This window comes from Sus scrofa, chromosome 13 (genome assembly GCF_000003025.6).
Source record: "Sus scrofa isolate TJ Tabasco breed Duroc chromosome 13, Sscrofa11.1, whole genome shotgun sequence".
Taxonomy (NCBI): domain Eukaryota; kingdom Metazoa; phylum Chordata; class Mammalia; order Artiodactyla; family Suidae; genus Sus; species Sus scrofa.
The window spans coordinates 104,894,607-104,910,370 of NC_010455.5; the positions used below are offsets into that span (position 1 = coordinate 104,894,607).

The window sequence follows — 15,764 nt, forward strand, 5'->3', positions numbered from 1 at the left end:
GTGATGTAAACTGTTCTGATCTAAGTTAAGAAAAATCTTTAAAACTTCCAAATACTACAATGATACTTCATGGGTATTAAAATAAGCAGTGTCTTAAGTCTCTTGTCTACATGCTTGTTTATGAAAAGCTCAAGAGAAAATGCTCTGAGTTGATCACAATCTATTTTGTTTTTTCCTCCCCTTCTCCTTCTCCCCTTTTCATTTCCCCTTTCCCTCTCTCTTCTCCTTCTCTCAACCTCTCTGAGTCTTTTCTTTCTCAGACATGTGTTCGCATCTGAATGTGAGTGCAAGTAGAATGTAAGAAGGAAAGAAGAAACAGAATGTTATGGATTTGAAACTTCTTGATAAAACACAGCTGCTCATGTTGGAGGACATTTTACTGCAAACATAAATTCCCACAAGCAGCACCTGGAATCCAATAGTTTTCAAGACTGTGCTGTGAACATTCTAACTGAATATTTAACAACTGTGGTAAATGTCAATTATGTAAATGGTAAAATGATATACTCTAGATTTATGTAGTACAAACTAAAGTCATAGTGGGAAAAAAATTTCACATAAATAATTACTTGATGAATTTTTGACTTCTTACATGCAACATTCTAAGCAACTCAGTAAATATAAATGCAAAGCCCTATTTTCTATCAGAGAATAATTTATAAATACAGTTGGAATAGAAACTGACAATATACTGCAGAAGTTAATAATGAAATTTGCAGTTTTCTTACCACAAAATTATATTATGGATATGATACCACTTTCTCCCTGTAAACTATCTGCTCCTCCTCTTCCCTCTCACCTGCCCCTCAAAATTGAAAGAAGTTGAGGATCCATGCTTTATGATGCTAACTATCTGGAATAGAATTGAAATATTCAGTTGAAATTCTAAATGATTAACAATAGTTGGGTGCTTTTTTGTTAAGTACTCCGAACCCATCATTTTTAAAAATTTTAGTTTTCATTTGAGGATTGTTCTAAAACATCTCATTACTCTATTCAAAAGTTAATCATTAACTGTTTCTTCTTTTGTTGTTGTTAGCAAATATACACATATGGCCCAGATTCCTATTTAGTTTCATCGTTAATCATATTTCCAAGTTCATAATAGGTAGGACTAGGAGTGTCCTCTTTGAAAATATATGTGGTTAGAAGGTGACAGCTTTTTCAAACCACAAATTGACCCACCCTTCAAGATTGGTAAATTCCTCCAAGTATGTAGTCCCCTTTACCAAAGTCTTTTAACTTCCCAACTTTAGAAGCACTGCATTAAAAAATCAATTGTGCACAAGAAAAGTATCCTATACCATGAAAAAAAAGAAGTTATATATTGCTTCAAAGTTAACTTCAATCTTGCATATATTATAAGGCATAGAACATGATGGTTATGTTCAAAACATCATTTGTCCAGACGCAATTATTGATTGCCAAAAATACAGTGTTATGCATGCAAACATCACATATTTTCAACTTTTAACAGTACGAAAACACTTTTGGGTAATTGCGTCTCTAAGTCATTAAGCAAATAATATTAGGCTCTGAGCATTTATGTAATTGATTGTATCTTTTAAAAGATATAATGATGGAGCAACATGAAAGGAATCTGAAACTGTAGAAAAAATGACATACTTAAAGACTGGATAAAATTAATCATTAGTTTACACAACCGCATTAGTTTAAATTGATTGCTAATTATATACCAGGCACTGTTCTAGGTGTTTTATGTGACTTAACCGATTTACTTCTCAAAGAAATTCTATGATAATTTACTTCTCAGAGCAATTGTTTGACATTACTATTATTTTCTTCATATTAGTAGTGAAATATATGGCTAGGTTAAGGCAATAGATGAGATATTAGGAGAGCTTCCATCCAATTGTGGTCTTGCTTTTGGTCTAGGCACATGCTCAATTGCTTCTAAAATGAGAATCTGTGCCAAGGAGACTTGAATTTATCTTTCATTTCTAAAAAGCTACAGGTTTTACGCTTTTCTATTTTATGGATTGAGTGAAAAATAAGTTATCTAATTTAGGCAATTTCTTTTTTATTTAGACTTCATAGACTGTACCTCAGTTTTTTCAAATTGCTCACATGATTGTAATAATAACCCTTCTCAGAGGATTGGTTGGAAAAGTAATGAGTTACTATAATGAATTAATGCAAGTAAACATTTAGAATAGTGCTTCATCTGCAGCAAGCACTCAAAAAATTTGAGCTAATATTATTTTTGATGAATATTAGTATTTAAAATTTTTTTATTATTCTGTAATTTTTAAAGATATTTTATTGTATATTTTCCAGCAAGTCTCTCTTAATGCTTTTGAGTCAAATTATTTAACTGTTAACAATAATAGTAAACAATTGTTAATTGTAAATTGGTAACACAGTCTTAATATCTTAGTATTTTGATGTTATCCATTACCATCGCTCAATACTATTGGATTGTTTACTTCTTATTTCATCTAGCACTTAGGCTATTTTTTACTTCAAATATAATCTTTCCTTATAAGAAGGTTTACTTCTTTTCCTCCTCAACATTCCTTTGAGATGGCTAATTTAGAATACTCAGAGACATTTTATTTATAATTAATCTAAAATTCTCTTGCTCTCAAACGTCCCCCAGTCTGATCTCAAAGCATTTTCATGTTGCTTTTATCCACTTATATTAGGTCTGCCTTCCCCAACCTTTCACAGCTGGATCTCTTATAAAAATTCAATCCTGCCTAATTTTCTAATTCACTTTTAACCAGATTAGAAAATTGTATATGTATATCAATGCCTCAGATTCACGTATGACAAGACCAAATATCTAAATAACCTGTAACTACCTAATTAAGAATGAGATTTGGTAACCAATGAAAATATCAAAACTCAATTTTCTCCAAAAAAGTAATCTTCTAATATACTTACTTATATGCCTCCAAAAGGTTTTTTTTTAGTTATATATATATCTTCACATATTTGTAAATTCATTTAAGTTTAAATAGTGTGAAAGTGTGCAATTTCCTACATTATGTAAATTTTGCCATTCAAAACTAAAACTCTTTGCCACTCTTGCAAATATATCCATTGAACTTGAAATACCATATTAATTCAATACCTAATATTATTTATTTAAAAATATAAATGATAAAGAATGTAAGTTTATCACTGTTTCCTTTTCTCCTTAAACTCTCATTTCTATTCCATTTCCTGCATTCAGAATTCACCCATTATATAGTATGGTTATGCTTAAAAGTGTTTTACTGATCACCATCATACTTGTCTGTATCAAAAAATATGTTTATTTAAATTTATTTCATTATAAGCTTTCACATTAACATATTTTAAAAATATTTTATTAAAACTGTCTAACTGCAAATTTGGTTAATTCTATTTGAAAAATAATGACTATCGTATAACTTCAATGGCAGAGGCATTTCTCTTTGACAAATAATCTGTAACATCAGACTAAGTTTTTACCAAGAAAAATATGACTTCATATATCTAAGATTACCACTTGACTTCTAAATTTTAATTCTGTGATGGATGGATGAATCGCTAGCTTAATAAAGACATAGAGCCTTATTAAGAATTTGTTGTCTGGAGGAAAAGAGGCAATGTTTTTATCAATATTTTTTATCAATGCTTCCCTTTTATCTCATGAGTATCTCCTCAATAAAAATACATTTTTCAAAAATAACTGGAGAGAGGCAGTGTGGAGTAAGGAAAAAATATACAATGAAAATTTTCATTTTACTTAGGTTTTACTCTACAAAATAAGTTAGAAAAATTTCATCATTAGTCAAAACACACCGTTCCTAAAGCCATGTTTCAAGTTACTAAGATGGACAAGGACATGAAACTCTGTGTATGCTTTGTCTTCCTTTGTCTATAGCAGGAATTGGTGATACCAATTATTTATTTTTGGGGTTTTTTGTTTGTTGTCTTTTGTCTTTTTGCCTTTTAGGGCCGCGCCGGTGGCATGTGGAGGTTCCAGGTTAGGGGTCCAACCGGAACTGTAGCTGCAGGCCTACACCAGAGCTACAGGAACGCGGGATCCAAGCCACTTCTGTGCCCTACACTGCACACAGCTCATGGCAACCCTGGATCCTTAACCCATTGAGAAAGGCCAGGGATTGAACCTGCATCATCATGGATGCTACTCAGGTTTGTTAACCGCTGAGCCTTGACAGGAACTCCAAATTCTTTGAATTCTTCATATAGCTAGTTGACCTACTGGCTTTGACACTTTGGGGCAGTGCAACATGGTAAGATTAACAACTGTGAAAGAAAAGATGGCTAAGAAAAACAGGTTGATAACATCAACTAATACCTCCTCAGGAAAACAAATTTTAAGGAATGTATGTGTGTACAAGTTTTGGAATTTGCTTCTCTTAAAACCATCCGTGCCCATGTCCCCATTAGATAATATTTGTGAGCTGTGGAGATTGTATAGTTCAGCTTGAAGACCATTGTTTTAAAACAAAGATCCTAAATATTGATGTACATAGCAGCCAGGCAGGTAGGGTAAGTGCTTTAAGTCTTCATGGTCTTAATAACAGTATGAAGAAGATGCCTTAATAAGATAATGCATTTTGTTCACCATTCAGAAATAAGAAGCCAATTATGCAGTTGGGTTTTTCAAAGTTAAAATTCTAGGTTTTTTTCTTAATATTAAATATTCTAATTTCTAACTATTGGGAACTCATTCAATATTGAATTAAAACATTGCATAGGCTAAATGAAACATATCTGCAGGTAAAAATCTATCTCAGAATTTTCTATTTGTTTGTCTCATCCTTTCTCTTCATGTTCTCTTCCAATTACTTGAGTTATACTTTGATTTTTCTTATTAATATTCCAACGTATTGCTGCGATTAGAGACTGGCCTTACTATGGCATACACATCTGGTTTCTTCTTGACATTGCTCACTGAAGTTGAGATTCTACTTTTCTGTCTCCCTACTTGAAGTCCATGCGTGAATGGACAGATCATCTGGGATAATGCATTTCTAGGCATTTGTCTTAAAGATAACAGGCTGTGTGTGATCCTTTACTATTTCCTAACACTTTTAATTTGGAAGATTTGTTTCTCTTTAATGCCAAAAAGTCTTCCAAAAATAATGTCTGAAGTTGTTTCTCCTTTGCAAATGCTATACATTCAACCATCCCATGGCTTGAAAAATGGTCCAGCCTCTTTGATTTTCTTAGTAACATTCTATCAGCAATCACTTTTGCCTCTTTTTTTCTATTTCCAGCTGACTCTGCTGCTGTGAACACCAAAATCTATCTCCTAGGTCATCTCCCATTTAGAAACACCAGTTTCTTTGGATTTCCCTTCCCCATGTCCTATGCAAGTGTTCTACTTATTGTCATTTGCACCCTTTGTCATTTACCATTTTGGAGTGGACTTTTCCTTTAAGTTCTTCCTGTATTCTTACTACTTTCCAACACTTAATTCTATTTTCATAGAGATAGTCTCTAAGTATCTCTTTTTCCTTCTCTTTTTCTTTTCCCTTTTTTTTTTTTTTTGCTTCAGCACTTTATCCCAAGTCACACTCTTTTTTTTTGAAAACCTATAATATCACTAAATTCACACTACAAAATCAATTACATTGTCTTGAAGTATTAGTATTTATTATTTTATGTATTTTCACCAATTATATTTTAAAATTTTCAAAAGCCAAGCTTGTAATTTGACTCAAAAAATTGATTTAGAAATTATCAGTAACAGATCTATATGAGTAGTCAATGAAAGTCTATTGTTTAACTCATCCTGGCTTCACATACAGATGCTAAAGAGGTAAACATACATTAAGTGGTAGAGTTAGAATGCAATGTCTATGTTATAAAATTAGTCAATGCATAATATTTGTGAAAGTACTTAGAATTGAATTTTATTAATTAATTGATTTTGTTATTTTCTATTTTTGCATTGTGTCTTCTTACTTTTCTTTGAATTCTGTGGGATTATATGTCCTTTTTCAGTCACAACATTTAGATACTTTAAATCACATCCTAAATGTCATTTAGCAACTTGGGAGAAATGAAAAAAGCGAAATCACTTCTCAAGGGAAAAAAGAGCTGTGAGATAGTCAAAAAAGAAAAAAATAATCTTTAAATCTCTAATATTTACCAATTCTATACGAGACTCTTCTCAGGAAGGACGCTTACACAAAATGTGTGTATCAGAAAAGTAAACTTTGGTTCCTTCATTGTTAGGTAGAGATAAGTTTCAGTATGCCTTGGAATAAATTCAATCTAATCTCTGTTTCTCATACACTTCTTTCTTTTTTAACTGTGGAATATTTCTCTGGGTTCTCACTAGTTTGTTATTCTCACTCATAATATCACTGAGATTTTTCTCATGTATTCTTCACATTGAATAGTTAAAGGAAAGAAGCAATGCATATTGAGGGAACAGTGCTGACTGGCTTCATCTTTAAACTTGTATTACATTTACAAACTCTTTGCTTCATCTAATGCTAGTGTCCATTCAACTTTACAGCCAGAGAGCCCTCCAAGGTGACACAGAGAAATCAATCTTCTTACATATTTGTGCTATGGTTACATTCATAATTATATAGAGTAATTAAGAAATTTGATGGAGAAAACTATTTTAATGCATAAAATCTTGTGAAAGTGATCAAAATTAGAATTGGAATTCCTTTGAGCTGTAGGAATTCTGGCTTGGGGGTATATTTGCCTTTACAAAAGCTATACAATTATAATAAACTTATCAATTAATGTAAGTACATCAACATTCTTATACTCCATGGACTCTTCTACCAATGGCAGACTCAACATCTAGGAACTAACCACCCAATGTCAATGTTTCCAACAGAGTTAATTTCTCAGTGTATAATTTACTGCCTGTTAAAGGAATCTGGTATTAATTATAAAATAGATTTCATGGAGTTTCTGTCGTGGCTCAGCGGAAACAAATCTGACTAGTATCTATGAGGACACAGGTTTGATCCCTGGCCTCGCTCGGTGGGTTACGGATCGCTACTGCTGTGAACTGTGGTGTAGGTTGCAGACACAGCTCAGATCTGGTGTAGCTGTGGTGTAGGCTGGCGGCTAGAGCTCTGATTAGACCCCTAGCCTGGGAACCTCCATATGCCACAGGAATGGCCCTAGAAAGACAAAAAAAAAAAAAAATAGATTTCACTATTAATATCAGAATTTCTTTTGGATTTGTGTTGTCTTCAGCTCAAACTGTTCTCTCCTGTACACTTATACATGGTATGGTAATCTGTTAACAATAAAGATTCTGATCAGCTGATTTCTGGGTGTCAACATTTTCACTTTCCTTTAATGAAACAAGTTTTATGTTGCAGAAAAAATATTTCCCATGTGAAAGCTTACTCAAGCATATTCTGCATCTGTACATCAATAGCTCCTCTGGTTTAAATTGAAATCACAGATTTTTTTGAAGATGAAATACAAGCTTATGCCATAAAAAAGTTGAATAGCTGGACCATAATGGATCAGTAATGAGTCATTAGTGACTAAGGTGAGGGAGAAATTGGTGTAAAGTAAAAAATGGCTTTGCAGCACATGCAACATTCAGCAAGAATCAAATGTCAATGGGAATCCAGGTGCCAAGGCTTCCTGCAAGTTTACAAACTAGGCAGAAGAACACAAACAATTTACACCTTGTAGTAGAGAATAAAACTAAATGCTTAAATCCCCAATTCTCATTAAGCATAAGCCTCTCAGGTGGTAGAGAAAGCAGTATAAACAGTTAATAAATTGTGTAGCATACTGATTACTCTCGGCTCTTTTTTAAGTCAGGCATATAATCATATTCTAAAACAGTCGAAAAAGTTGCCAGCAGAGCTTCTTATTTCTTGGAAATTGGTCCTCTTTTCTGAAAGGTTAAGCAGAGACCTTAAATTCTCTGACAGGGCCCTATATGTCTCATTCTGAGAAGCATTTAGAATGCTCAAGAAATATCTGTTAAAAGCAAGAATATTTTTAAAAACTAATTTACAACCAGGATAGTAGAGTGCTGTTCATTTAGAAAAGATGTAAGCTGTGAAACTGGAGCAGGATTCTGGAGGGTCCTGCTGGGTCATGTGATACCTTTTATTTTCTGGATGGTAGAGAGGTCTAAGGGATCTAAAAGAAGAAAGTAGAAGAGACAGTTTGGGAAGCAGAGAGACACTCAGGGCCCAGAGAAGCAACTATTTGCTATCCAGGAAGTAATTCTATATTTTAATCACCAATATTGGCTTATCATGGCATAATGGCTGAATGTCAGCCCTGATTGAATGACTGATATACTTCAGCAAGACTGCAACATTTGCCAAGAGAGTATTTGCTAAGACTGTTATCACTACATGACATGCATCGCCAGATGTACTCAATGGGACTGATGCTTTTCATTTTCAGTAGACATTTCTTTTTTTCTGTTCACAGATTACAACATAAAGAGTTAGTCAAGTTATGTGACAATTTATAGAACTCACAAGTGGCAAGGCAGAACTTCAGCACCTAAGATATTTTGCCAGACTCAGTGCTTATTGAACTACCTCAGGTGGAGAATAAAAGGCCCAACTCCTTAACAGAACATGACATAAGAATTCCAAGTCTAAGTTGAAACCTTAGGAGGGAATGGAGGACCGCTCAGGTTTGGGGGCACAAGAAAAAGGATTTTCTTGGAAACCCTTGTAACACTTTGTCCTTTATAATTCTAAAAAATAAAACTTCAGAAGTCGCCTTGTGGCTCAGTGGATTAAGGATCTGGTGTTACCACTGCAGCAACAGTGCAGGTTGCTGCTGTGGCAAGGGTTCAATCCCTGGCCAAGGAACTTTCACATGCCAGGAGCATGGCCAAAAAATAAAAAAAATAAAAAATAAAATCTTCAAATATTATTATTCAGTAAAATATATTGTGTCAAATATTTAAATAAGCCTTTGTTACGGCAGTTTGTTCTGGGAAAGTCATATGCTCTGGACAGTGAATAAAGTGAGCACTTACTGAGTTCACCTGGGAGTTCTGTGAGGTCAGTGGCAGAACCAGGCTGCCCCTGGGCAAGTCCTAACTACAGCCATCATCAGGTCTGGGATTAGGAGACACAGGGCTTAATCTCTCTGAGCCTCAGTTCCTCATCTGTTATACAGAAATATTTCTTTTTGTTCAGTTGCTGTGAAAATTTCATAAGATGATTTATATTTGGAGGTTGGCACTGTGACTGGCAAAAAAAAATCCTTACAATAGCTATTTTTACATAATGAAAAGGAAAAGAAAAAGTCTTATCTTCAGAGCCTTAGCAGATGCTCTAGAAATATTTGCAGAGTGGATATTTGAGAAATGTTTGTGGAATGAGCGAGCTATGAGTGACATCATGAAAGTAATTTCCTCCTTGACTTTTTTTCTATTTTTTAGTATAACTTTCCACTCATACAATTATTCATTAACATCAGTATCACATGATTTTTTATTTTTTTTCTTGTTGATGTGTATTTCTGGAGTGCTTTGCATAGGATCCTAGAAGACAATAGGCTTCAAGACTGTGACAGACCATAAAATATAATAATAAGTGGTAAATTCTAAATTTGCTTCACTTTTATAGATGAACCTGTAAAACATATAAATCAAAATATAATGTTGCGTAACATACTCTATTATGACAGAATAAATAAGCTAAAGACAATTAAATCATAGCACGCAGTAATATTTAGTGTTTGTTCTATGATATACAAAACAAGTGCTCTGAGGTATCAGGAAATATAAGGCATGATCTAAGCCTTTAGGATTTCCACTCTAAGTCACAGGCAAGACATTCTTATTTCTTTACTCATGTATGTATACATTCATTCAGTTAATCTACAAATGTTTACTGGACACTTGCAATTCACACTCTAAGCACAGATACACTGATACTACAATAATAGCAAAACAATGTCCTTGCTTTCAAGGCACTCCCAGTCTTTTTTTTTTTTTTTTGTCTTTTTAGGGCCACACCTGTGGCATTTGGAAGTTCCTAGGCTAGGGGTCCAATCAGAGCTATAGCTTCTAGCCTACACCACAGCCACGGCAATACCAGATCTGAGCCATATCGGTGATCTACACCACATCTCATGGCAACACTGGATCCTTAATGCACTGAGCAAGGCCTGGGATCATACCCGCGACTTCATGGATAATAGTCAGCTATAATGGGAACTCACGACACTCCCAGTCTTATGGAAGAGATAGACATGTAAAAACTAATAGAAATGAAATGTGATAAGTATTATAAGAGTGAGATTGAAAAACATGAAAACAATGTGATAAATCCTTAGGACAAATTGAATGTAACTGGGAATGAGTTTGATAGGATTTCACAGACAAGAAGCTTAAGAACCTAAAAGATGTTTTGAGAGTCTAACCAATACAATACAGTAAATGATATTAAGAGACTGCAGGTCAGCTGAAAACAGAAACTGTCTTGGAGGAAATGGGCCTAAAACAGATCTTAAGGAATGATACTATTTAACTAGATGGGAAAGAACAAGACATTTAATACCACAACATAGTTGTTTTATGTTTAACTGTCCATTTTGACTCTCCAACTGCCAAGTGAGCTATATATGTCTTTTACTTTGTGTTATGAGTGTCTTCTTGGGAAGGGTCTTCAAGGTTATTTGAAAGAGGTTTAATCTTATTCATTGTCTAAAAAGTGTGCTTGGAGGGTAGCCGCTAATACTGGGCTTCCTCCCTCCTTCTGTCTGAACACTCTCAGAAATTGGGTTGCTCACTTTCTGCCTCTTTTATGTTTATATTTAGAAATTGTCCCTCATCTAGGCCCACTTATTTCTTAGTTTTCTCTGTAGTTTCATAGACTACTTGATACCCTTTTCATCAGACACTCCTTCAAAAATTTTGAATACCACCATTCACAAAGTCTTCTTTTTTTAAAATCAAGTATCAACAATTTCTTCAATTGTATACACACAGTATAGTTTCTAGAATTTTGACCATTTGGGGAAGATAAATAACGGTACTAGTAATATTTTTCTCTAGTAGTAAGGAGGGATTTGAGATCTTGGGGGAGTTCCCACAGTGGCTCAGTGGTAACAAACCCAACTAGTTTATCCAAGATGATGCAGGTTCGATCCCTGGCCTTGCTCAGTTGGTTAAGGATACAGCATTGCCATAAGCTGCAGTGTAGGTCACAAACACAGCTCAGATCCTGCATTGCTGTGGCTGTGGAGTAGGCCAGCAGCCATATCATCAATTCCATATGCCGCAGGTGTGGCCCAAAAAAGACAAAAAAAAAAAAAAAAACCTTGAGGGTATCTGGCCACATTTGCTCATGTCTCTCTTTAGAATAAGATGCATGTAGCGTCTTTTATTTCCAGTTTTATTCTTTACTCCTACCACTTTTCATATTTTTCATATTTTTCATTTCCTGTTATGATTACTTAGCCTTTTTAGGTAAGTTGTCCATCTTTTCTTATTGTGGTTATGGTGGATATGGTGATTTTATTTTTGACTATAGTAGTTGCTTTATTTGTAAGAAAGGGGTTTACACAGAGCTGTGTCCATGTTCCCTCTCTTTACCTCTCTTTCCTCTTCTGTAAAATGAAGAATCTTGAATAGATAAATTCTCCAGTCTGCCATAGCTCTAAAAGTCTGATTCCAAGAGTCTATTATCCTGTTGGAACAACCAGGGACATCAGAGGTAACTATTCTCTTTGCTGAATTTACAATACCATCTAATGTTGTAAATAAATACAATATCAATATTACATATAAACAATAAAGATAAAACAACAACAATAAAGATAACTCCCAGTTAAAGCATTAATCTTGATCTTTGTTCTTGGCTGGAATGCAGCAGAGGGTGTGTAATTTATAGCAGCAGGAAAAAGCAGTAGGGGGAGGAGGAAGGCCAACATGACCTTGTGATGGGAGTATAGCAATTGTTCTTCTCACATGAAAGAGAAAAGTAAGGACCAATAAACACCATTTCATAGAGTAATAGACACTAAAGAAAGGAAAGGAGGACCACTGGTAAATAATGGAAAGTGCTACTACCTCTTGTCATTCTTTATTCTGTTCATGACATGAATGTAGCCTCATAATTTACTTTCTAGAGCTGCAAGTATTTTTCTTTGAAAAGAAATTTATCATCTATGATCTGATTCCCTTTACTGAAATGAATGGAATCAATTGCATACCCTATAATAATGCTGAATAAAAATTACCTCTTTGAGACTATAACCTTTCATGAATAGCATAATAACTGAAATGCTATCCTGCTACATGACAATTGTGAGAATCTTACTTTTCCTTCTATTCCACTTGAGACCTCAAAATCTCTCAGTGATAGAAAGGATAAACAAGCTTAATATCTGCAGCTTCATCTTTTTCCCCAGGACAAGCTGAGATGTCTCAATTGTGCAAATCCTCAGGAGTAACATTCTGTAATGTTATCTGGTAATTAAAAAAAATAATTATGTATTTCTTCTAAGAACATTTACGTAACAGATTAAAATACATAAAAGATTATAAATAAATGCAAACACATAATACATATGTATGTGTGTGTATACCCACATATACACATACTAAGAGTAAGTTTATGTAGAGTTTGGTGCTTTTTAAGTGCTTCATACAGTAACTCATTTAATCTTCACAATTGATAACAAACCCATGGAGTATTTTTATCATTATTTTATAAATGAGAACTATACAGCACTAAGAAGCAAAGTGATTTGGCCCCAGTCATAGAGTAAAGTGATGGAGGAAGCAGTTTGACTTCAGAGACATTATTTTATGACATTGCTTATAGCCATATAAATATATTCCATAAATCGACATACTGAATATCTACCTCCTATTATGTATCTACTATGAAATCAATGAAGTTAACCAAACCTAATGTTGGCTTAGTAATATTACTTTGAATCATCTGAGATTGCGTAGCAGAAAAGTATAGGAAATGGTAGAAGCAACTTGCCTCTACCAAAACTTAAAACTCGACATTGAAAACCAAAACTTAATCTTTCTTGTTTTCATATTGTCACCCCTTTGCTATGTCTTAATACGGACAAGGGGAAAGAATAATCTGTTACCAAGAAGTTTTTCTATTTAAACATCAGGTATATCTGAGGAGTCCAGTAGAGAATAAAATACAATTTATAAATCTCTTCACAAGCATATTCAGTCTTATTTCATTTTCTTTAGTAGGAGGAGGATTGGGTGAGTAGAAAGCAGAAGGAAGAGTTACATAATTCAAAACCCAGGATAGAAAAAGAGGGTGATAAGGAAAGTGACCTTGCAAGTCTATCCTCACAGTTAGTCATCCAGAATGGAAGTAGCCATCAAGATCTTTCCCTACTAAGACTTCAAGCAGATGCTGGAAAAAATCTAATGTGCCATATTACAAAAAGACTTAATATTTGATTTCCAATGAATTAATTTATTTTCTTAACTTTTCACTTTCCAGAGCCAAATTGCTAAGGAAAATCCTCAAATATCTAGGAGTATCCTGCTATGAGCCCATCTCCATGCTATGCTAGTTTTGCCCACATCAGGAATACAGCTCAGACCAATTAAAAATATAATCTCTGCCGTGAGGCCCAAGAATGGGATTTTTATTATTTCTCAGGTAATTACACGGTATGTGCAGAGCATCCTGCACATTTGCACTTCATTTAGATGTTGTTGCCCCATTTTATCAAAGGCAAGGAACTTGGGTTTACTGTGGGGGAAACAGAATACTGAAGGAAATGGTGATCATTTTCCACCTCCATGGTCATGTGACATGGCAGAACCTCAATGCTGCTTGTCTCTTTAATATCATTCCATGCTTTTCTCCTGCTCCCTTCTTATTGTCCCACCTTTTTCATTCTCAGTTCATTAAATGTGCCAAACACTAATGCCTCAAGGATTTCACATATATTAGTCCCAGTGCCTGGAGAGCACTTTTCCCCACTCCTTACCCTTCTAGAGCAGTAGGATATTACTATGTCAACCTAGCTATGTGGGAATCACATTTCCCTGAATCCTCTTTCTGGCATAGTTTCAAATTAGAAAAAAACACAAGGATATTTGGAATGAGATTTGAAAGGCAGAAGAGGAGCAATATATATATTCTGTTCACACTCAGTTGGTACAAAGAACTGTGTGCAGATGCTGTTGTAGTTCACATGGGTTTTCTCTTCTCAGTTGGCTCACCTTGTTAGTAAGGGACAGCACCAGGGCCTCTTGCTCCTTCAGAAACTAGAATATTCTCCTTTGGCTTCCTCTACATCTATACTAAGTGCATGTTAGCTCCATGACAAAGATTCCAGCTTTTCCTGAAAGTAACATGAATCATTGAGGTTGGTAGCTTGGAGGTGGTGACAAAGTGATACAGGTTCTAGACCATCCTCATCTGTTCCAGTGTGACCTCACTCTCCCCACGTCCTATCCATTTTCCCAATATCCTGCCCTGCTGATTTCAGCCTCCAGCTCCAGATGCAAAAATGGAAGACTTACATAAGTTTAATTAGCTCCCCCATCATGTGAGCTCACATCCCTCTATAATTGGGGAGTTCCCGTCTTGGTGCAGCAGAAATGAATCCAACTAGGAACCATGAGTTGTGGGTTCTATCAGTGGACTTGCTCAGTGGGTTAAGGATCCGGCATTGCCATGGGCTGTGGTGTAGGTTGCAAATGCAGCTTGGATATTGCTTTGCTTTGACTGTGGCATAGGCTGGCAGCTGTAGCTCTGATTGGACCCCTAGCCTGGGAACCTCCATATGCTGCAGATGTGTCCCTAAAAAGACAAAAGACAAAAAAAAAAAAAAAAATCCTTCATGTATCACTCTGAGCCATTGAGTTTCTTCAAACAGACTTGACTGATAGCTTTAGCTTCTGTTCTCTATTCAGGCTTCAATTTAAATATCCCTCCTTGTGAGGTGTTTCCAGATATTATCTAGAATGGGCCTCTCTTCACTCCTTTAGTTATACTGTATCTCTTCAGATTTCTCATTTCTTCCTAAGCACTATCATCATTTATACTTATTTTATTGAAGTTTCATGCTATTTTCCTGTCTCCCTCATTACTGTGTATACTCTATAGGAGAAGGAGTTATGTCTATCTTTTTCACTTCATCTATAACGTCCATGATGGTGTCTGATATACAGCAAGTGTTCATTAAATATTTTGTACACATGAATGAATAAAAAATGAATGGATGGATACTTTTTAGAAAGGTAGGTCCAAGGTCCATTTGAACAAAGAATTTAAGAAGGGATTGGGGGCTGGCTGACCAGATGGGAACTATTGAAGTTGACAAAGACCTGAAAGAGAACAGGATGAAAAATGAAGGTGAAAAATATAAGACATAGACAAAAATGAAGACTGCACAGCAAGATTTGTCTCCCCTATGGAGAAGAAAATGGTGAAAAGAAGGTAAAACTAAAATGAAAAGTTCCTACCTAATTCCACTGAAGACATAGCATTACTAGGAATGATATATAAGGGATTTGAGCTCACATGATGAGGGAGCTGATTAAGCCTATGTAAGTTTTCCCTCTTTGCATCTGGAGCTGGAGGTTGAAGTTGGCAGTTCAGAAAGTTGGGGAGGGAGTTCCCATCGTGGCGCAGTGGTTAATGAATCCGACTAGGAACCATGAGTTTGCGGGTTCGATCCCTGGCTTTGCTCAGGGGGTTAAGGATCCGGCCTTGCCTTGAGCTGTGGCATAGGTTGCAGACGCGGCTCAGATCCTGCATTGCTGTGGCTCTGGCGTAGGCCGGTAGCTACAGCTTCGATTCGACCCCTACCTAGCCTGGGAACCT

At 35.2% G+C, this 15,764-nt stretch overlaps 1 long non-coding RNA gene across 1 annotated transcript in view; it reads left to right on the forward strand.

Moving 5' to 3' along the window:
• The window catches only part of LOC102166278, a 29,694-nt gene extending 22,430 nt beyond the window's left edge, over positions 1 to 7,264 (forward strand). The window contains exon 3 of the long non-coding RNA XR_307016.3: positions 261 to 7,264. This is a non-coding gene — a long non-coding RNA (uncharacterized LOC102166278). The remainder of the gene's footprint in view (positions 1 to 260) is intronic.